At 51.1% G+C, this 21,508-nt stretch overlaps 1 pseudogene; it reads left to right on the top strand.

Moving 5' to 3' along the window:
* The first annotated feature begins 1,268 nt into the window (after positions 1 to 1,268).
* Positions 1,269 to 10,869, top strand: LOC148108045 (uncharacterized; annotated as a pseudogene).
* The last annotated feature ends 10,639 nt before the right edge of the window (positions 10,870 to 21,508 follow it).

Here is a 21,508-nt window from a genome sequence, read left to right as displayed (position 1 = left end):
CTGGGTCAATGAGTAGTCCAACTGGGGATAGGTCATCTAGTGGTTATGGTCTATCTGGGGCAGGGGCACTAAATGGTCAGTCTGGGCCTGAGTCATCTGGTGGTTTTGATCAATCCAGGGAAAGGCCAGTGAATGGTCAGCCTTGGTCAGGGAAAACTGGTGATTTTGGTCAGTCTGGCATGGGGTTAATGAGTAGTCAAACTGGGGATCAGTCAGCTAGTGGTCAAATTGGGGATAGATCATCTGATGGCTATGGTCAGCTAAGGACTGGATCATCTGGAGGATATAGTCAAACTGAGGTTGGGTCATCTGGTAGCCATGGTCAGTTTGGGACAGGGTCATTTGGACAGTATGGTCAGTCTGGACCTGGATCATCTGGTGGTTTGGGTCAGTCTGGAGCAGGGTCAATGAGCAGTCCAACTGGGGTTAGGTCATCTAGTGGTTATGGTCTGTCTGTGGCAGGATCACTAAATGGTCAATCTGGGCCTGGGTTATCTGGTGGTTATCATCAATCTATAACAGAGTTAATGGATGATCAGCCTGGGTCAGGGAAAACTGGTGTTTTTGGTCAGTCTGGGGTGGGGTTAATGAGTGGTCAGACTGGGGATAGGTCATTTAACAGGGACAGTCAAATTGGGGTAGGGTCATCTAAAGGGAATAGTCAATCTGGGGCAAGGTCAATAAATGGTCATATTGGGCATGAAACATCTGTTGGTGACAGTCAGTTTGGGGCAAGATCACATGGAGGATATGGTCAACCTGGGTATGGGTCGTTTAGTCATTTTAGTCAGTCTGAGACTAGATCAATGAATGGACTGGATCAACTTAGAGTCGGGTCATCTGGTGTCGGTCAGTCTGGGGCTTGGTCAGTGAATGGTCAGCTTGCATCTGATAGTTATATTCAATCAGGGCCTAGGTCATCAGGAGGAAATGTTCAGCTTTGAGAAAGGATATCTAATCATTATACTCATCCTGGGGCTGCATCATCTCTAGATTTTGGTCAACTTGGGGCTGGAGTATCCTTTGGCTATGGTCAGTTTGGAGTTAAGTCACCTAATGGTCATGGTCAGTCTAGAGCTGGACCATCTGGAGGTTATAATCAATTTGGGGCTGGAGTATCTTTTGGCTATGGCTATTTTGGAGCTAGGACCCATAATGGTTATGGCAAGTCTGAGGCTGGGTCATCTTTAGGTCGCAACCAGTTTGTATATGGCACCCCTGGCCCCTCTGGTCCTACTATAGAAACGCAATCTAGAAATCTTGGCCACATGGGAACTCCAGTGAATGGCAGGGCTCCCCAACACAGGAGTCCAGCCAATGGCAGTGTGCTGCCTCCCCTGGTTCATCACAGTCAAGGAAAAGATATTGAAATGGAATCTGGAGATGCTCTCAGCCAAACAAATGTCCTCAACAAAGATCTCCTGGCTCAGGAAGGGCTGCAGGGAGCCATCATTCTCAACAGCCAGAATCTGGTCCAGGAGAGGGAAATGCTACTTAGGATCCTCCTGGGCAGCAGGACCTTACCTACTGGCAAAGATCACCTCCTGGAGGCAGCTGGGTCCTTGGCTCTGGAAGGCCTGCTCTGCAAGGGTTCTCTTGGGGGCTTCTGTGGGCACGGGAGTCTTGTTGGCATCAACGATGTTCTGAAGAGCACAATCCTTTTGCGAAACTCAATAGCTGGTGAGTTTGAGTCCTTTAGCAATAAAATAGTTTTCCAAAGCACTGATTAGTGAAGGTTGCAGGTATTTGAAAGATACCACCCTGCACTCTAAGCATCAGAGTTTCACTCACCTACTTGGAAAGGTGACATTGAGAAGACAGCATCAGACACTGCTTCCTCGTCCAAACTGCCAACCCACCACCCAACACTCCCCCATATGGCTTCATCTCTTGGATTTATGTAGGCTTGTCCAAGCCCCTACTGAATTACAAATAGGACTGGAAAAGGGTACAGAGGAAGCCCTTCCCAGCTGATATCTGAGCTATTATTTAATACCCCAGTGATTAAAAGAGCATCTTTGCAATAAGTTAACACCACAGTTCCTTTGAACTGGGGTGCTTTGAATCTGATGTCTTAATTTTCCTTTAGCATAATAATGAACTGAAAAACATCTCAGTTATTGACTAAGGCTTTCCTTGTCTAGTAGGGATGGGATTCAGAATGGAACCCCAGCTTAAGAAAGGGTGGGCCGAGAATGGAAGAAAGGCCACGTTGCAGTTTGGGTGTTGAGTTGAGAAGACTGGGAATTTCTGCTGGTTCAATTTCCCTCATGCTTCCCATTCTGCAGGCTCAAAATCACTGACTTTGACATCGTCCAGGTGTCATGGAAAGTCCATCCTTTCTCCGACCTCCAACTGCAGTTTCAGACCAGACTGACTATCACTTTCCCAAGGTTAAGTAACCATTTGTGGCTAGAGAAGGGGGCATAGAAGGGAATACCTGGAGACAGGGGCAATTTTTTAAACAACTGGCAAAATGCCCTTTGGCTACTTTCATTACCCACCAGGAGCTCTTGACATCTTTCTAAACATATAAGCTTCTTAGCGATGGTTGTTAAGAGGAAGATAGGTGTGAGAGTAAATCTATTCTTTTTCTGCCATTTTTGCATGCTTTGTTGTAATAAACTTGGACAAAATATTGAAGTATAAACCTAAATTCACAGCCCAAAGACAATGGCCATTAACATTTCAGTTTCCTCCTTTCCACACTTTTTTCAGCACCTTTTTGAATGGCAGTAAATATTCCGTCACATTGGTGTGCCATGATACGTTTTCACCATTCCTCTATCGTTAGACACTTAAGGTGTTCCCAATTTTCATTCTTTTTTAAAAAAGATTTATTTATTTGAGAGAGAGAGAGAAAGAGAGAGTATGGGGAGGGGGAGAGGGAGAGATAGAATCTCAAGCAGACTCCCAGCTGAGCACAGAGCCTGACATGGGGCTCCATCTCATGACCCCAAGATCACGACCTGAGCCGAAATCAAGTCAGATGCTTAACTGACTGAGCCACCCAGGCACTCCCCCCCCCCCAATTTTCATTCTGATAAATTATTCTGTGATTACTTGTGATTTCTGTCTTGTCTTATGATTACTGTGATTACTGTCTTGCCTTATAAATCTTTGTTCATGGAGCACCTGGGTGGCTCACTCGGTTAAGCGTCTGCCTTCGGCTTAGGTCATGATCCTGGGGTCCTGGGATCAAGCCCCACATTGGGCTCCCTGCTTAGCAAGGAGTCTGCTTCTCCCTCTCCCTCTTCCCCTCCCCCTACTCATGCTCTCTCTCTTGCTTGCTCACTCTCTGCCTCTCAAATAAGTAAATAAATAAAATCTTTAAAAATAAATAAATAAATAAATAAATAAATAAATAAATTTTTGTTCAGATCTCTGATTATTTACTTAGAAATTCTCAGAAGTGTGATTTATAGTTTTTGGTTAAGTGTTGCCAAATTGTCCTCAAAGAGATGACTGTGGTGATAAAACGTAACTAATATTATTGAGTGCTTAATATATTCCAGGCACCATGCTGAGGCTTTTATGAATTATATTTATATAATATATGAATTATATATATGAATTATTTTATGAAATATATATACAATATGTTATTTGCCATAACCTTAGAAGGAAGATACCCCCATTGTGCCCATTTTACAGAACAGGAAACAAAAGCTCGGAGACATAAATTATACATGTGAGTGGATGGGGATGTGCTTATCATATCTCTGGAAGGAGACACAGAAAGCATTGATGATTTGTGTGATCCCAACGGGTTGCTGGGTGGCTGGGGATCATTGGTAGGAGGTGGGCTTTTCACTGTGCGTTCTCTCTATCTTTTGAATCTTGAACCATGAAAATGTATTGCCTATTAAAAAATAAATTAAACAAAACCAGTTACTTTAACTTACTTTCTAATATATATTCAAAAACAAATTAAGTTAAAAGTATACACTTTTTACAGGCATCATTTATTTATTTATTTTTAATTTTTAAAAATTTACTTGAGAGAGAGAGCACTATCAGGGGGGAGGGGCAGAGGGAGAGGGAGAAGCAAACTCCCAGCTGATCAGGGAGCCCAACGTGGGACTCAATCCCAGGACCCCAAGATCATGACCTGAGCCAAACACAGACACCTAACTGACTGAGCCACCCAGGTGCCCGAGAACAGGCATCATTTAAAAACATAAATATGTGTAGGTCACCTTTCAAGCCCACAAATGCCAGTGATTTCCAAGTTTGAGGGAAGTCTTTAGAACAGCCCCAAACATTTTCTCTGGAAAGGGAAGGTTTCCTGCCCTGCAGAGGTAGAGAAAATAAGCCCAGTGACTTGCCCCTGGGACTGGCCTGGGGCCCAGGGAGTGTCTTGGCTATGGCTTCCCAGGCCACCCTTGCTTCGGCCCCCATGTGGACTTTCCCCAGCAACTCAGCTCACACTGTCCTCCTGCCGGGTGTCCAGGCTGCTCAGCTTCCTCAGTGGCTCCACACTGGATGTGACCATCCAGGCTCCCTTAGCACTGCCCCAGACCAGATCCGGCCAAGTCTCACTTGCTCTGCAGAACTGCCAGCCCGTCTTCACCGGGATCCACATGCGAACATGGTAGGTGCTGTGCAGGGAGGGCCCAGCGCTGGGCAGGGTGCGGTGGGGGACAATGCTATGATAGTGGCAACGACCAGGCTCACGGGGGACCACAGCCAAGGTACAGCAAGCCACACCACCAGAGCATCTCTCTTCTCACTTCAACCTCTGCCCAGGTTTCTCCACCAGGGAACTAGATTTCTAAACAGGAGAGGTTAGCTTCTTGCTAGAAGCCCATGTCTTCCCTGAAAGTGGCCCTGAGTGTTGCATGGTCCCTTATCTGGGCAGGATCCTGGGCAGATGGATCCTGGGCAGAATCTCTGTCCTAACACTTCTCACATTATGTTGTGCCTGAGTGCATGCCTACATGAGCTCTGCGGGAGCAGAAGCCGCCTTATATTTATCATTCATTTGTTCATTTATTCACTCAACAGATGTTGAGCCAGTCACTACAGTGCTGTTCCTGGAGATACACTAGAGAGAAAGAGAAGAATGAATAGATGGTTGGATGGGCAGATGAATGGATGAGTGTGAGGATGGATGGCTGGGAGGATGGGTGGCTGGGAGGATGGATGGATGGATGGATGGATGGATACAGGATGGATACAGGATGGATGGGTGTATAGATGGAGGGATGGATTGAAGGGTAAAAAAACAAACTGATCTCTCAAAAGCACTTTTGTGGTCTCCCCTAAAAACCTAAGCTTTGTTCACTAGATGAGGTCTAAAAATGCATGCTTACTCAGTTTACGAGCAATAAGCTAAGGTTCATCAGATTCTGTAGCACTCTATTTCAGACAAACCAGTCCCCAAAAAGGCATCCAGAGGCTGGGCTGGAAACCCAATCACCACCTAATGGATGATCTCTAGGATCATTTCATAGTTGAGAAGGACATTGTAAACCATCGATGGGCACTATAACTCAGGGTTTAAAAAGACAGGCAGACTAGCCTGAGAACCCAACTGCCTGCTGTCTGTGATCCTTTCTAGCTCCCAGACTCTGAATTCAATGCCTTAGAACAAAGATCATAAACTTAAATGCCCATTAAGGGTAGGAAATTAGCAGAAATTAGCAATTGGGCTCCAGTTAAGAGAAATACAACATACAAGCTCAATTTCAATTTTACGGATGCAGTCGAGAATGGAGGGCTGTGGCAAACCAACCATTATATACCTTATCTAAAGAGAGCAGTCCCTCTTTGGCTCCGGCTGACTGGTCGTTTGGGAAGGTGGGCCCAGTCTTGTCTGATTTCTGTACCTTAAACAGAAACTGGACATTTGGATTTTTATGTAAAGTTACTTTATTTTTAAATTCTGAAAACTCACTGTAAAATTTTAAAAGACTGTCCTTGCAAAAGAAAGCACACCTGCGGGCCTCTTTTGGCCTGCCACCTACCCCTTGGCAACCATTATTCGAGAACATGGTTTCTAAGAGCAATTGCCTTCTACACACCTTAAACCAAGTCACAGGGGAGGTAAAAGCTTCCACCCGTTTAGGAGACACTAGAGGCCCTCCTGATGATGGGTTGTCCTCCAGCCCATCTCTTTCTTTCACTTATCGAATCCTCACCACAGCTCTGTTTTACATATTACACACGAGAGGCACAGAGATGTTATGTACGTTGGACAAGGTCACACAGCCAGGAGGTAGTGCTCTGGGAGGCAAACAGTCTGTGTTTTGAACGATTATGGTCATTTGAGTCAGCAGATGCCAAAGCGCTTCGACTCGTCTCTGGAGTGGAAAACACAGTTTGTAACTATTAGCTGTAACTGTTGTTATTTTAATTGTCCCTGTTCCCCTTCCCAGCCTGCTCTCTTCAGCGACAAAAGTCATGCTGACACAGGCCCTGCGGAATTCCTTACCCACCATGGTAAGTTTGACAAGGTGGGCCTGGAGACCTGCAGGGCAGCTGGAGGGACAGATGAACAGCCACGGCGGGGACAGGCAGCCCAGGCAGGCGGTTGTAACCCCAGACCCTCCAGCCCCTGGAACTTTGCTGCCCTGTCCTTTGTCCGGGTCCCTGATGCTGGGGGAAAGGGGAGAGAAAGGGACACTTACTGAGGGACTGATGTGTGCCAAGTAGTTTTCACCTGTGGAAGAGGGAGATTTGTGTTGTGTTTACAAAAGACTCTGATAAAATCACTGCTCTGTATGTGGCCGGTCAGAGGCTGGGCCAGGCTGGACCGGACTAGACTGGACTGGGCTGGGCCAGGCTGGACCAGGCTGGACTGGGCTGGACTGGGCTGGACTGGACTGGGCTGGACTGGGCCGGACTGGACTGGACTGGACTGGGCTGGACTGGACTGGACCGGGCTGGACTAGACTGGGCTGGACTGGGCTGGACTGGACTGGGCTGGACCGGGTTGGACCAGGCTGGACCGGGCTAGACCGGACTGGGCTGGACTGGGCTGGACCGGGCTGGACCGGACTGGGCTGGACCGGGCTGGGCTGGACCGGACTGGGCTGGACTGGGCCGGACTGGACTGGGCTGGACCGGGCTGGACTGGACTGGACCGGGCTGGACTGGGCCAGGCCTGGCCAGCAGGGCGGCCCAAGTCTCCTGTCACAGTTTCCGTCTGCATGTCAGCTGTGCCCAGTGGTCCATTTCTGGTTCTACATCATCAATCAACAGCTGAGCATTCTGAAAAGTAAGATGTGGGGCAGGCCTGATGAGACATTGCAGGGGCCACCGCACCCACTCCTGTTTTCTCCCCTTCATGGCTTCCAGACAGATTTTTCTGAATCACACCTCTGATCAGAATCTTCTGTAGCTTCCCATTACTGGGAGGATCGAATTCAAAGCCCCAGAGCTGGCAGGCAAGGTCTTTCCTGCAATGGCTCCAGCCTTATTCTCCTCTGTCCCCCTCCTGCTGCTCCAGCCAGCTGATCTCAGACATCCCATATTACTCCAGGCCCTTTTGACACATCATAGCTTTGCTCTGAATGACTTCTTATGCCCTCCTTCTGCCCGGAACAATCCCAGTCCCCTTCAGGGTGTGACTCCAATGGTTTGTCTTCCCCAAAGCCTTTCCAGATCTCTCCAGGAAGAATGACTCCCTCCTGAGGGCTGCCACGGCATTTGCACACCCATCCACCATGCTTATCATATTGTGTAGGAATTGTTGGTTTCTTCCACCAGAACAGAAGCTCCTGGAGGGGAGGGACTCTGTTGTAGTCTTTCTTGTGTTTGTCGCCTACTCGAGCACAGAGTAGGCACTCCATATACACTTTGCTGGAGTATGAACTGGAGATGGAAGGGGGAAATGTGGGTGAATGGAACAAAGGACAGAAGTATGAATGAATGGTAAAATAGAAAAATGAAAACACGCATGGAGGGGTGGGTGGATGCAAGAATGAATGAGAGGATCGGTAAATACAAGGAGGTTTGGACAGAATATGATGAAAAAAGAATGGAAGGAAGGGAGAATGGAGGAAAGGGATTTAGGCGTAGTGATGATTAGCTGGAAGAATAGAGGGAAGATAGAAAAATGAGGTGGATATAAGAGAAGCAGGAAAGATGAAGGAGGATGGATGGATGGACGGATGGACAGATAGATGGATGGACAGATTACTACATGCCAAGTTAAGAATGTTCTCTTGGTGGGAAGACTGTAGGGCCCTGGGGCTACGATATTTTTTCCTGGAATTTGGGAATTATCTCCCCCTCGTGGATAAGTCTGTGTAAGACAGGGACAAAGGAAGGAGTTTTATCGTCTGTATTTCAGTCAACTTCATCTCTTGGGTCTCCTTTTGTCCTCTGTCACCTCTGTCCCTCTCTCTCCTTCAGATGTCCACTCCCTCGGGTTATTTAGGAACCTTTACTCTGCTCTCACCCAAGCGCCCCCATCATCTGAGCCTCATTACTGCCTGGACTTTCAGGTACGAGCAGCGGCTTCTCCCCTGAGGAATCTTCTGAGATTAGCCGTATCTTCACATCTGAGACTAGCTCAAGGGTGGCCTCACCCCATCACTCCCTGGGGTCCCCTCGGCCAGGCAAATGTGTCACAGCTGCCCTGTTAGGAGAGGCATGTGTATTGGAGGCTAACATTTCTGAAATTGGGGATATGTCTTATATTCAGTGGTATGGCATTGTCTAGTTGGCGATTTAAATAAACTCTCGGTGGCACATTAAATAGCGTATGTCATAATCAATGGTATCTTGACATGCATGAAATATAGCATAATGATTAGATGAGAAGATGTCTGGTTATTTGTCCAGCACAGAGTAGGAACTCAAAACTTAGTGATTTATTTCCCTTTCCCCTTGACTTAAATATTTAAAAAAAAAATCAAGTTAGTTACTTGACATCACAATATGTGGGGTCTATGCTAGAGGAGGGGTCCACGCTGGAGGAGGGGTCCACGCTGGTGGAGGGGTCCGTGCTGGAGGAGGGGTCCGCGCTGGAGGAGGGGTCCATGCTGGCCTCTCCTGCACCCTTCCCGTCTGAGCTTCTCCTAAGCATGAACATCATCCTACCAGCACCTCAATTCATGGGAAGTTCTGATTATGAGGAGTGTGTTTTGTTCCACAAAGTAGGACCTTCACGGTCCTTGGAACCAAGAGCCCCCATGCCTTCCGGCACCCAGCTGTCCAGGGTCAGAGGTGGGGGTCCGGATTCTAGGAATAGCTCTCCACCAGCTCTCTGTAAGACATGGGCAAAGCTGTTCACATCTCTGAGTCTCCTTTTTATAATCCTGTCTATAATCCCTATATTGCAAGTTTGTTGTGAGGACCAAATGAGAGGCTCAGGGCCCGGCATGCAGACGGTGCTCAATTAATAGAGGCTTTCTGGTTTTCCCCAGGACAAACACTTCCCGGCCTCTTTCATTAACTGGCTGATTGAAAGTAAGTTTTTCTTCTTATATGCATCCCCATTGCCCTCCAACCTCACTGCCTTCTTCAGCGTTGAGCAGTCCTTTCTCAAGGGTTCTGAAAACCGGTGTAAAAGTCCTGGGGCCATGGAGAGCCCACCTGACACAGAATCCATATTTGACCCAGAATGAGCACTAAAGCTGGGTTTTTAGATAGCAGTGCCACAGTGACCAGCATTACAGTGGGGTTCCTGAGATAGCCCACTCCACAGTGATTAGTGTTACCCTGGAGTTCTAGGGTCTCCTATTCCATTGCGATTCTTATTGTAGATTTTTCCAAAGTAGCCCATTCCATAGTGATCAGTGTTAGAGCCGAGTTCTTGGGATAGCCCACTCCATAGTCACCGGCATTAAGGTGGAGCTCCTGAACTAACCCACTCACAGTGAATAGTTTTGTCAAGAGAGTCACTCACTCTGTAATAATTAACCCTTCGATAACTTTGCTGAAATTTTCTACTCCACGGTGATCAGTGTTGTGGGAATCCTGGGATATCCTACCCAAAAGGGAAGACTACTACAATGGTGTTCCTAAAATAGTTCACTATTGCAGTCAGTTATTGGGATATCTCATTCCATAGTGAAGGTATTGCCACTGGGTTTCCGGGCTAGCCCATTCTCTTGGTGTTAAAGTGAGGTTGTTCTTAGTATTATGGTTAAGTTTCCAGGCTATCCCATGTTATGGTGAAGAGCATTGTGGTGAGATTCCTGGGATATCCCACAACTCTATTGTGAGAAGCTTTCCAATAAAGCCAACAGATTTCTGAGTCTTAGAGGAGTTTTTTGTTTTTTGTTTTTTTAATCACATCACTGTTTTCACTCTATTTTCCAAATCCCCTATGTTCTATGCTGTCCTGGCCAGACTTCAGAACTATCATCATAGCTTGCCTCGGGCCACCTCTGCCTCCCCTAGGTTTCTCACCAAGATTGGGTCCCTGGCAAGAGGCAGGGGGAGGAGACAAGACCCCCCTCAAGTAGGAGGGACAGCAAATAGTCTCCCTGGGGAGCCAGGGATGGCCCGACTCATCGGAGAGCCCACCAGCTGCTTCCCTGGGACTTCTCCATGATTGTGATGAAAGCCAGGGAAGACGACCAGAAAGAGCCCTGGCCTGGGCATCCCAAGCCCTGCGCCCAAGCCACAGTTCAGCGCCCAGCTCTCCAGGTGACCTCATTCGAGTCCCGTCTTCTCTCTGGGCCTTTCCTCTCCCACCTGTAAAATATCCACAGTCTCTAAAGGCCTTTCCCTCAACAATGCATGCTGGGGACACGGGAGAGGACAAGACCGGAGGCCAGGGGGCCCTCTGGACAAACCATGGCCTGTCTCACAGTGGCACCTTTCCGTGTCTCTCTTTGCTGCCAGTTGCAGAGACTCAGCCGTCCTCCTATCTGTAGGATCAGCATGGCACCCCTGCCGGGACTACAGTGAGGACGTTTAAACCCTGGAGAGTCCCTGTGGAGCTCTCTGACCCCATCTCGAGGGACTGTCATCTTCATTCACACCCCAATGATCTCCCGCAGCCAAGCTTCAGATAGTCCCTTTGTTAGAGCTTGGCTTTGGATATGCTTGAGGCTGGTAAGATGGAATACCTCTCCAGAAAGGTAGTCAGTATGGGGCCGGTTATGGCAGAAAAGCCTCTAAGAACGGAGCCAAAGGAGTGGTACCCTAATGGGGGAAGGCCAGGCTGTGAGCATCGCGCCCCCACCAGGAGGTACCTACGCTCTACAGCCCAGGGTTTGAGCGTTCTCGCTGGCGGCTGCTGACGAGGTCTGAGCTGGGTTAGGACTCAGAGGCAATGGGTGCTACACCGGGGAGATCGCCTGGAACCCTCTGACCCTGCACCCTCAGCTCCGCTTGTCTGTCCTCTGCCTTCCCCTCCCGTATAAGAAATTTGCTGCAAAGCCACTTATTTAGTGTTTAAGATACACCTCATAAAATTGAGGACTAAGATAACACACATTTAAAATCCCAGAAGGTCAGAACCCAGGCCTCAGAGGCCCTGAGAACCCCAGGATCTTCCCGAGGGGTGGGTGGGAATGAGCAAGGCACGTGCTCTGTGATAAGGTATGTTTCAGGGCAGGGGTGGTCCCCGTCGGAGCTCTTTGGTGCAACAGTGAACGGCACATCCTCGGGAGTCGGGTAGACCTGAGTTCAAATCCTGCTCTTCCACTGACTCTGAACCTCAGCTTCCTCTTCTGCAAAATGGGAGTGAAAATAGCCCCTATCTTACAGGGTAATCCTGAGAAAATGCATCAAGAGAGCTTTAAGTGCAGAGCCTGCCTCGCGAACTGCCCCCAACGGATAACAGTCTACAAATGATGAGGCAGAGGGAGCAACTGTAAAGATGTGGCTAGGAAACCTCAAGGGGGTGTAAGAACCCAGTCAAACCCTCAGCGCCACCCCTGCTCCCCACATACGAGGCCCTACAGTGATAGGGGTGGACACTGCACGAGCTTCGGCTGCCGCCCCTCCCCCATCCCTGCAGGCCCTGCGGGAGGAGTAAACCAGAACAGACTGGCTGGACATCTGGGTGAGGGGGTGCAGTTTCCAGACTAAACCACAAGGTGGAGCCATGCCCCTGCTAATCCGTGTTTCCTACACCCAGCCTAAGCTGCTTGGGTAAAGCAGCATTTTTTTTTTTTTTTTTTTTTTTTTTTTTTTAATGGCAGGCACTGTGCTGGGCACTTGGTTTTCATGATCTTGCTTGATTTTCCCTCTTTCTTTTTAAGATTTTATTTATTCATTTCACAGAGAGAGAGAGAGCACAAGCAAGGGGAGCTGCAGGCAGAGCGGGCAGAGGGAGAAGCAGGCTCCCCACTGAGCAGGAAGCCCAATGTGGGGCTTGATCCCAGGACCCGGGATCATGATCTGAGCCAGAGGCAGATGCTTAACCGACTGAGCCACCCAGACACCCCCATTAGCTCCATCTTAAATGTGGAGAAACTGAGGCTCAGAGAAGTTATATGACTAAATATGAAGGCTAGGGAGTCAGAATTCATGGGCTCAAATCCCAGTTCTTCAGCCTCCTGGGTACTTAACCTGTCTCCCTCAGTCTTTCCATTTGAGAAATGGGGCTAATAATAGCAATAACATTATGGTAGTTAATAGACTTTAGCTATTTGTTTGTAAGTAGGCTTCACACCCAGCACGGAGCCCAATGCAGGGCTTGAACTCGCAACCTTGAGCTCAAGACCTGAGCTGAGATCAAGAGTTGGACGCTTAACCCACTGAGCCACCCAGGCGCCCCTGTAGCTACTTGTTTTATTCTGTGTCCAGCCCTGTGCTGTGCACCTTACATGAGCCATTCACGTGGTCTTCACAGCCACCTTTGGAAGTAGCTGTTAATATCCGTTTTGCTACAAAGGAAACTGAGGCTCAGAGAGGCTAGCTGCCTGCCCCATTTCCACACAGCTAGATGGACGCAGAGTGAAATTCCAACCCAGCTCTTCTGGCAGAGAGCAGTAGGAGGTGGGGGTACCTAAGCCTCAGGGAAGAGATGCCCTAGGTTCTTGTCCTGGCCTACAACTGTCCATCAAGTCCCCCATGCTGCTCTGGACTCAGTTTCCCCACTAGTACCACAAGAAACTGGGTACAGGAAGCTAAGCCCCTTTGCAACACCCTAGTTCTATGGCTCACAGTGTGGCAGCCAGGAGACCCCATCCTGGAGGGGGCATAAGGAACCCACAGTGAGGGGAGGGCCCCAAGATCAGGGATCTCCCCACACCCTGCACAAAGCAACCCCTGAGCTCCAACCTCTCCAGGCCTTCCTCGTGTCCAGTGCGGCCATGGCCTGAGGACACACTGACCCTGGTGGCTCACAAGGCCATTCTGGCCCAGTGACACAGAAGACAGCATCCATTCCCTCAACGTCCTTTTCCAGCACCGTCTTTGTGAACAACACGAGGGGCCCTGTGGGCCTGGAGCAGAGTTGCGTGGAGCCAGATGGCGAGACAAAGAAGGGAGACAGGATGGAAGTGGAGTGGCCTTTGGTGTTCTCCCGAAGTCTCTGCAGCACCCCCAGCACCTGGTGTCCTTGGTCCAACGATAAACAATCCTGGGAGGCCTCCCGTTGCCAAAGGATCCGGAGTGGGAGGCTCTCAGGCTGCTTGTTCTTTCAGGCAACAAAGACAGTCAGGTCCCATTTGCTGTGAATCTGATTTATGCAAATATGAAACGATGTCCCGCGAAATATTAATGAAGCTTCATTTCGTGAACAGAAAGTTAATTTTTTTCATTGTTTAGAGCACACAACACACTCCCATCTCTCCCTCCTTAGGAAGAATCAAGGTCCTTTCTTTTGACACCCCAGTCCCTCCAGCTCCTCCCTGCCTCTCTCTTCCCCTTCTCAGCCTTGACACCCCAGTCCCTCCAGCTCCTCCCTGCCTCTCTCTTCCCCTTCTCAGCCTTGAACTCACACAAGAACCACCTGGGGCTCTTGTTAAAATGCAGGTCCGGCTGTGGTTAGTGGGGGGGGGGGGGCTTCATAGAGGAGGCACCCTGAAGAAGGGGAGACCTGTCGGGGTGTGACATCCTCAGAGCTGGCCCCGGGCACTGGGAGGGGGTGCGGCAAAGCAGGTCAGGAGGCCAGAGAGGAGGCCCTGGGGGTGCTCCAGAAGGGACAGAGAGCCTGAGAAGGGGGGGACGACGAGGAGGTCCCACCAGACCAGAGTCCCAGGAGGAAAGGCAGGCAGCTCTGCGAGTCTCCCCAGACTTCGTCCTCCCCAATGACTTGAGTGGCCATCAGTTACCTACCGCTCCCAAACTCTGCCTCCTTCTTTCACTTAATGTCCCCCCCCTCACCAGGATCAGCACCTGATTTTAGAGAGGGGGCTCTGAGAACTGATTTGCCTGGCCTAAAATCACACAGCTGGTAAGAAGCAGGGTCGTGATAGAGACCCTGCCCCACTGCCCGCCCTCTGCCCTCCCCTGAGCAAGCACTGCAGAGCTATCTTCACTGAGCACTTACCCCCAGGGCTGGGGGGCTTAAACCACACCTAATTCCCACACCACTTTCAGCAAGATGGCCTTCATGATCTCTATTTTGCAAATGAGGATTGGAGGCTCAGAGAGCTGATGTAACTTGCCTAAGGTCACACAGACAGAAAGTAGGAGGGTGAGGACTTGACCTGAGGTCTGGTTAGTTACCAAAAGCCCCAGCCAGACAAACATACTCAAGGCGACCCCAGATTCGGAAATGATGCCAGCATCTGTCTTCTGTCTTATCTGTCCCCTCCTATACCATAATGTCTTATCATTTCCTCTTTCAAGTCCCAAAGTGCTCAGTTCAACCCAATTCGGTGTTTATGAAGGGACTTCATCAGGACTGGGCTCTGTGCCAGGGACAGCAGCGAAGCCTCGAGAGGAAACATTCTGACCATTTGTAGGGTTTTCAAAGTACAGAACATTTTCAAGTATGTTACCTGCTCGGTACGTATGTTTGCGTCTACTCTGTGCTGGTGGGATCTGCGGGTAGGTGCTCATATGAGTGCTGTCTGGGGCCCAGAGCCTGGCATGGGGCAGGCCAGAGTAGAAGCTCCATAGATATGTGATGAATGAATGGATGATGGGATGCGTGGATGGCTGAAGGGGTGGGAGGATGAATGGGAAAAGGGTGGGAGGGAGGCTGAGGGGGAGAGAGGGATAGGATTCTAGGATCTTCTTGCTGGACTCTGGATCTCATCCCCTACATCTATCTATTCAGCCAGTTGGTCAGTCTGTCAACTAACTTGCTCTTTGCACTTTAATTCAATCCAGTGTTTCTAGGGGCTCCCCACAAGCCAGGCCCTAGGCCGGCTGCTGGAGACACAAAGAGGGCAGAGCCATGAGCCCCGGACACAAAGGAATTCCAATCTAACAGAGAAGAAAGAGCTAGCACACGCTCCTTCAACTAATGTGCTTTTACGGAGTGCGTCCTCTGACACTGACCTTGGGCTGGGTGGTGCTAGGGAGGCAGAGACGGAGCAGAGTGCTTCCTACCCCTGAAGGGCTCACACAGTCTGAGCATGGACTCTGGGACCAGGCGACCTGGGCTCAGATCCCCAGGACTCGCTATGTGTGTGACCCTGAGCAATTCACTTGGCCTCTCTGTGCCTCGGTTTCCTCGTCTATAAAATGGGAACGAAATAGCACCTGCCTCTGGTTGTTCAGGGCAGTGAGCAAGCGTGAGACTATGCTTTCCTGCACTCGTGAGCTGAGGGCAGCGGCTCAGCCAGCGCCCTGGGGGGTGGCCCATCTCTGGGACAGGTTCCTCTCAGACTCTAACACAGGGCGTGGCACCCAGGAGGTGCCCCATGAATGGTGATCAAATGGAAAAGTGGCCCCAGCTCAAAACAATTTACGTTTGTTAAATGAATGAACAAGTGGGTAAATGAAGGAATGAATGAGGAAAATGAGAGCTGAAAAAACAAAATGCCTTGCCTCTAAAATCGGAAAAACAGCAACGTCAAAACCGCGACGTGTGTAATTAAAGGTCTTCAGACTATAACATCATGACAACTTTATTCATTGTTATGTGTAGCAGTCATGAAAATGGCAATGTGTTGGAAAACATTGGTTATTCGGATCTTCCTTATTTGTCAAGAATTCCTGGGTGAGCAGTTCAGCGTGGGAAATTGGGGACTATTATAAATTGAATGAATTATTCGTACCAGACTCATTTCAAAGGAAAAAGTGATCATCCTTTCAGCCTTTTTACAGTAAAATAAAGGAATTTCACTCCGTGGTGACAGCGATCTGCCATCGCCTGGGGAATGGGTTGGGGGAGCCAGTGGTCAGAGCTTCAGCCCAGCCCCCAGCCCCCCCACTCCCCACCCCGCCACCTCAGCACCCCCCTTCTCTGATCTCAGTGGGCTGGATGATCTTCTAGGCCCTTTCTTGCCAGGGAATTGAGGCGTGTTTGGAAAAAGATACCAGCTCCGAGGTTAAGGGCTGGGTCAGTGGGACCAGGAAGCTGCCAGAGTGAGGATTAGGAGTCACGCCGAGGTAGCTTGTCCCAGAGTTCAGACAGCTAATCCTTAATGCCTCGCTGGAGATTTTCAATGAGAAATTCATCCCACGACCCTCAAGGCTGGGGCCCTTGTCCCCAAAAGCCAAATACCTGCCATGGAAGAAGAACTGCCCGTACATACCTGGAGAGCGGAGAGAGAGGGGCAGGATGTCACCTCTTCTCTTTCCGGGATGACCCGGACGCGCGGGCCTGGACCTCAGATGACCTCTGAGAGTACCGACCTCCCCACACGCCACTGAAGACCTTTCCTGTGCCCTCTTGCACTCACGGCCCGGGGGGTTTGGAAAGTGTCTGCTGGGGTGGAAGGGGGCAGTGACGAGGCACCCCAGCATCGTGCCAGCCCCACACTGATGTCCTCTTATGGCACGTCACAGCGGACTGGAGCAGCACGGAGTCCGGCACTGGCACCCAGAGCAGAGAAATGGGCTCAGAGGGGCCAGGGATACCCGAGGCCACAGCTGAGGGGAGAAGTCAGCCTGGCCAGCCAAGCCCATGCTCCGGGCCACCTCCCAGACCCAGGGTCACCAGGAGCAAGCAGGGGCCAGAGAGAGAAAGGAGAGGTGGGTTATACCATAATGGCTGGGGAGAGGCAGGTACACGTGGAAAGTACTGGAGACAGAGCGCATGGCTCTCCCTTGGGAAGCCAGCTGGGGACAAAGACCCTGACCTGTGTGTAGGAATTATCATAGGAACTCAAAGAACTTTTCTTCTTTTCTTCCACGAGGGGTCATTATGGCACTGAGGACATGGCAGGGAACAAAACAGACAGACTCCCTGCCTCCCGGGGCTTCCATTCTAATGGGAGGGCTCATGGGTGTATACATGGAACCTTGTCTGCTCTCCTAACCGGTCCGACGAGACAGGCACACTTGTGCCCACTTTACAGATGAGTAACCTGAGAAAGGTAAGGTCACAGGGCTAGTAAATGGCCAAGCGAGGATTTGAACCCAGGCCTGTTGTGTCTCTCGTCACCCTCCCAATTTCCCTGATCTCCTAAACGCTCCGCTGCATCACCACTCACCGTTTACTCCAGTGATGATGATGATGATGATGGGAACTGGGGTCCATGGCACACATTCTCCAGCAGGAGCGGAGCTGGGCTCTCCACTCATGCTTCCGCATTTAGGCCCCGCGAGCAGCTCTTCTGAGGCAGAGACCATTCTAAGTCTCATTCTGTGGTAAAAAAACAGAGGCTCAGAGAGGTGAGGGCACTTGTCTGCTGTCACACAGTCAACAAGGGGAGAGACTGAGACACACACCCAAGGTCAACTCCAGAGTAGATATGCTCAGGCCGAGCTGGAGGGACCGTGAGCCATCACTGAGGCTCCGCTCGCCCCTCCTGAATGGCGGCAGACCTCCCTGATCCAACATCCACTCCCAGCCCGCGAGCTTCCCTCGGGGGGCTTCTCAGCAGGATGCTCGATCCGGGCCCTGCCATCAGAGTCATGCACGAGACCAGAGTGCTCGGACTTCCCTAAACTGACCCAGGAGGGGAAACTGAGGCCCAGCGAGGCAATGCACCTGGCTGGGGTCATGTACCAGCAGCTAACAGAGCCAGAACTGGTTGGCACTGGTATCCTGGAGGCCTGAGCCCACGTTAGATCATCAGGACTTCACGGCACACGGAGATCAGAAGCACAGTCGCAATTAATTGAGCATTAAGCAGACTGGATACATGGTCTCATTTCACCTTCTCCATTATGCCGTGGTGGCCGGGCTCCGTGCAGGTGGGGAGACTGAGGTGGGGAGCAGTGGCGTGACCAGAAACCAGCAATACTTATAATCATCATGTGTCAAGGGCCTACTGCATGCTAACCCTTCCACACGGGTCACGCCTGGAAGTAAGGCCTGTTGTTGGTCCCACGTCCCGGATCGGAAACGTGAGGCTTAGCGAAATAACACCGCTTGTCCAGGTCATTCAGCCAGCAATAGGCAGAGAGAGAGGATTCGAACCCAGGCCTGCCCAAGCCCGGAGCCAGGCTCTGACCAACACCCTCCGCGTCCCCTCGGCACCCTTTGGATTTCCATGGGCCAGTGCCAGGCCTGAGGTCTGGGCTGTGTTTCCAGGGCGGGAAAACTCTCTTCAGAGATTTCAGCACCACCCTCAGCTCCAGGCCCCATGGCTAAAGGAAGAGGGGCTAGATGTTTGCAGAACTAGGTGCCAGGCAGCCGGGGAGGGGGTTCCCATGACTGGTCCAAAGCCACCCAGCAAGGCTCTACTGGAGGGGGTCTCCAGGTCCCAGCCCCAGGCTTGGGGACCCGGGCTGCCCCCTCCTCCCTGCTCTGTGCACTCATGGTGGGGCCACGGTCAGCGTGCGTGGAGCCAGCTCCGGAGCCACCAGTCCTTTCCCACCCTTGCGTGGGCCACGTTCGTGCGAAGGACAGGCCCACCGGTCCTTGCAGAGCTACAGGGGAGGGAGCAGAGAAGCCACATGCGCGATGCCGCTGAGCCCTCTGCCAGGGCTCCCCAGCCTCATGCCAAGTGGCACACTGGAGTTGCCTGTGGCCTGTTCCGGGTTGACACGGGCCCAAGGCAGCAGGCGTTACAACCAAGTCAAACAGCAGAGGCCGAGGGATAAACAGGGTGTTCAAGCTCAAAGACTCTGCTGCCCGGCCGGATGGCCTCAGCGTGACAGGGTGGAAGGACCTTCCCTGGGCACCAAACGCCCAGTTCCTGTTTGGGTAAGGCCTGGCCAAGCCACCCCCTTTCTCTGGGCCTCGGTTTCCTCCACGGGTAAGGGGGCTCTCAAAGCCTCCTCAGGGGGTTGTTGTGAGGACTGCCTGGCGAAAGCGGCCCTAAAACACCAAGCCAGCACCAGGCACACAGCAGCGGTGGGGTGCTTCCCTGCACCTGCTGGGTTGCGGGCCAGCATGGGCACCTTCCGCGGAAGGCCACGCCTGGAGCAGCCACTCTCAGTCGGCCAGGCCACAGACTTGAGGTTACTACCTCCCAGCCCTGGCCCTTCCTGTCCACAGCGTGGCCTTGAGCAAGTGGTCCTTACCTTGTGAGCCCCACGCTCCTCATCTGAAAAACAGGGCAGCCACACGCCCTGCGGGGTTGTGGGGGTACTGGACCAAGATGGCGGGGAAGCACCTGGTACAGAGTGGGTACCAAATAAGTGGCAGTTGTCATTCTCAATAGTCTGTTCTTATGGGTCTCAGTTTCTGCAGGACGGCCAGCCTACACTGTAGAGTGCTGTGCACCTGAGTGTAGGGTTGTAAGGGCCACGTCTAGGCTGAGCTGAGGCTCTGGAGGTTGGCGTGGGGTCCCAGGTCATAGGACTCAAGGCACAGGGCACCTTTGGGTCATCCAGTCCGGTGGTTTCCGTTTCTGGTCAACCGCCCCCCAACCCCAGGTAGCTGGGACACAGAATGCCCCTGGGGCTCCCAGAGCCCCTGGCCCAAATCAGCTAGGGGTGAGATTCAAGAGCCTGTATGGTACACATGCTTCCTAAGTCATTTTGTTTAATCATTTTGTAAGGCTATTGCCCAAAGTCGAAAATTCCAACAAAACTGAAAGATCTACAATAAAAGAGGAAGAGAAGCGGGGTCCAAGGTCACAGTGCGGCCTTGGATGAGTCCTTCTCCTTTTCTGGGCCACAGGCTCCCCAGACTTCCCAGCAAGGAGGTTAAACTGATGCACTCTAAGCTCCCTCTGGCTTCAGGCTCTGTGATGTTTCAAGTGTAGTGTGTGACCCTTGAGAAGCCATCAGAAGGGAGGAGGCCAGTGTGAGCCTATGAACGCCTGAGTCGGGACTGCTGTGGGTATGACTGGCAGGAATCCCACTCACACGGGCTTAAGCAAAAAAAGAAGAAAGGAAGAAGAAATTTATTCAAACTGAAAAGTCCAGGGATATATGTGACTTCAGGCACGGTTGGATCTAGGTGCTAAAATGACATAGCTCCTCATTTCCTTAGTATCGGCTTCATTCTCCACTGGGCTTTGCCAGATAATTGTATCTGAAGTCTTTAAAGAACAAAACAGACCCAGGCAAATCCCCCCTCTTTCATTCCAAACAGTGGTGACATGACCTCCGGGCTTGCATAAGACGTTCTCATTGCAGGCAGGGACACGTATCCATGTTCTTCACAGGAGTCGAGCTTGTGCCATCTTGTTCTTGCACGGACACATACACACACATGTGTATGTGTGTGAACACGTGTGCATAGGTGCTTGTTCAAGAGTTCCACACCACTGTCGGGAGTAGGATCTGGAGAGCCTCAGGAAGAAGGGGGACTAGTTTCTCCCTACTTTGGAAGATTTAGGCTGGTATATGCCAGTCTTGGGGGGTCCCCCAAACGCTTCAGCAGAAGGGGGCCCTTAAGGCTGTGGCGAGGTCCTGTCCTCACGTGAGCCGGGCCAGTGAAGCAGCAGAGGAGTGAACGACCAGGAGAATATGGCTCCTTAAGCAGCAGGACCTTTGAGCTGCACAGGGGAGGACAGGCCCACTACTCACTGACCTGCCTCTGTGCCACCCCAGGCCCACCCCAGGGGACAAGAGCTTCTAGTCAACATCACCTCAGAGCTCAGCTGTGAGAGGCAGCTATGCCAGGGGAGAGGCAGCAGCCACGGTGGCTCCAGGAGGTCACAGCAAGGCTGGAGGCTAGAGTCTGGGGGTGGGGGTGGGAGTGGGGCGGTGAGAAAAGGAAAGAGGCGGGAAGCCTGAGGGAACCACATCCCTGCAAGGCAGGCGGGCCCAGGCACAAAGGAAATCTGAGAAGAATCATAAACATGTACAACATCACCCTTTAAGCATGAGGCCAAGGAGATCTAGAATCATGGCTCCAGCCATGTGAAGCCACACGGGACCTCAGCAGTCACCTTCCACCTAGTCCAATTCCTGAGCATCTCTGGTGGTGGGGACCTCCCCACCTGCCTAGGTGGTGGCTGCCCTACAGGGTTCTCCAGGGAGAGGCTTGGAACATTCTAAGGATGGACCAGGGTCCTAGGGACCCACGTGACAGGAAGGGCCCAGAGCGCAAGGGGGTAACAACTTGCTGGGGGCAGGGGAACGAGTTAAAACAAAAAATCCAATTGCGATTGGATTGGGACTTGTTGTG

This window comes from Ursus americanus, chromosome 22 (assembly GCF_024610735.1).
Source record: "Ursus americanus isolate L20-20 chromosome 22, mUrsAme1.1.p, whole genome shotgun sequence".
NCBI lineage: Eukaryota > Metazoa > Chordata > Mammalia > Carnivora > Ursidae > Ursus > Ursus americanus.
The sequence above is the reverse complement of the archived record's forward strand: the minus strand, read 5'-3'. Positions and strand labels throughout refer to the sequence as shown.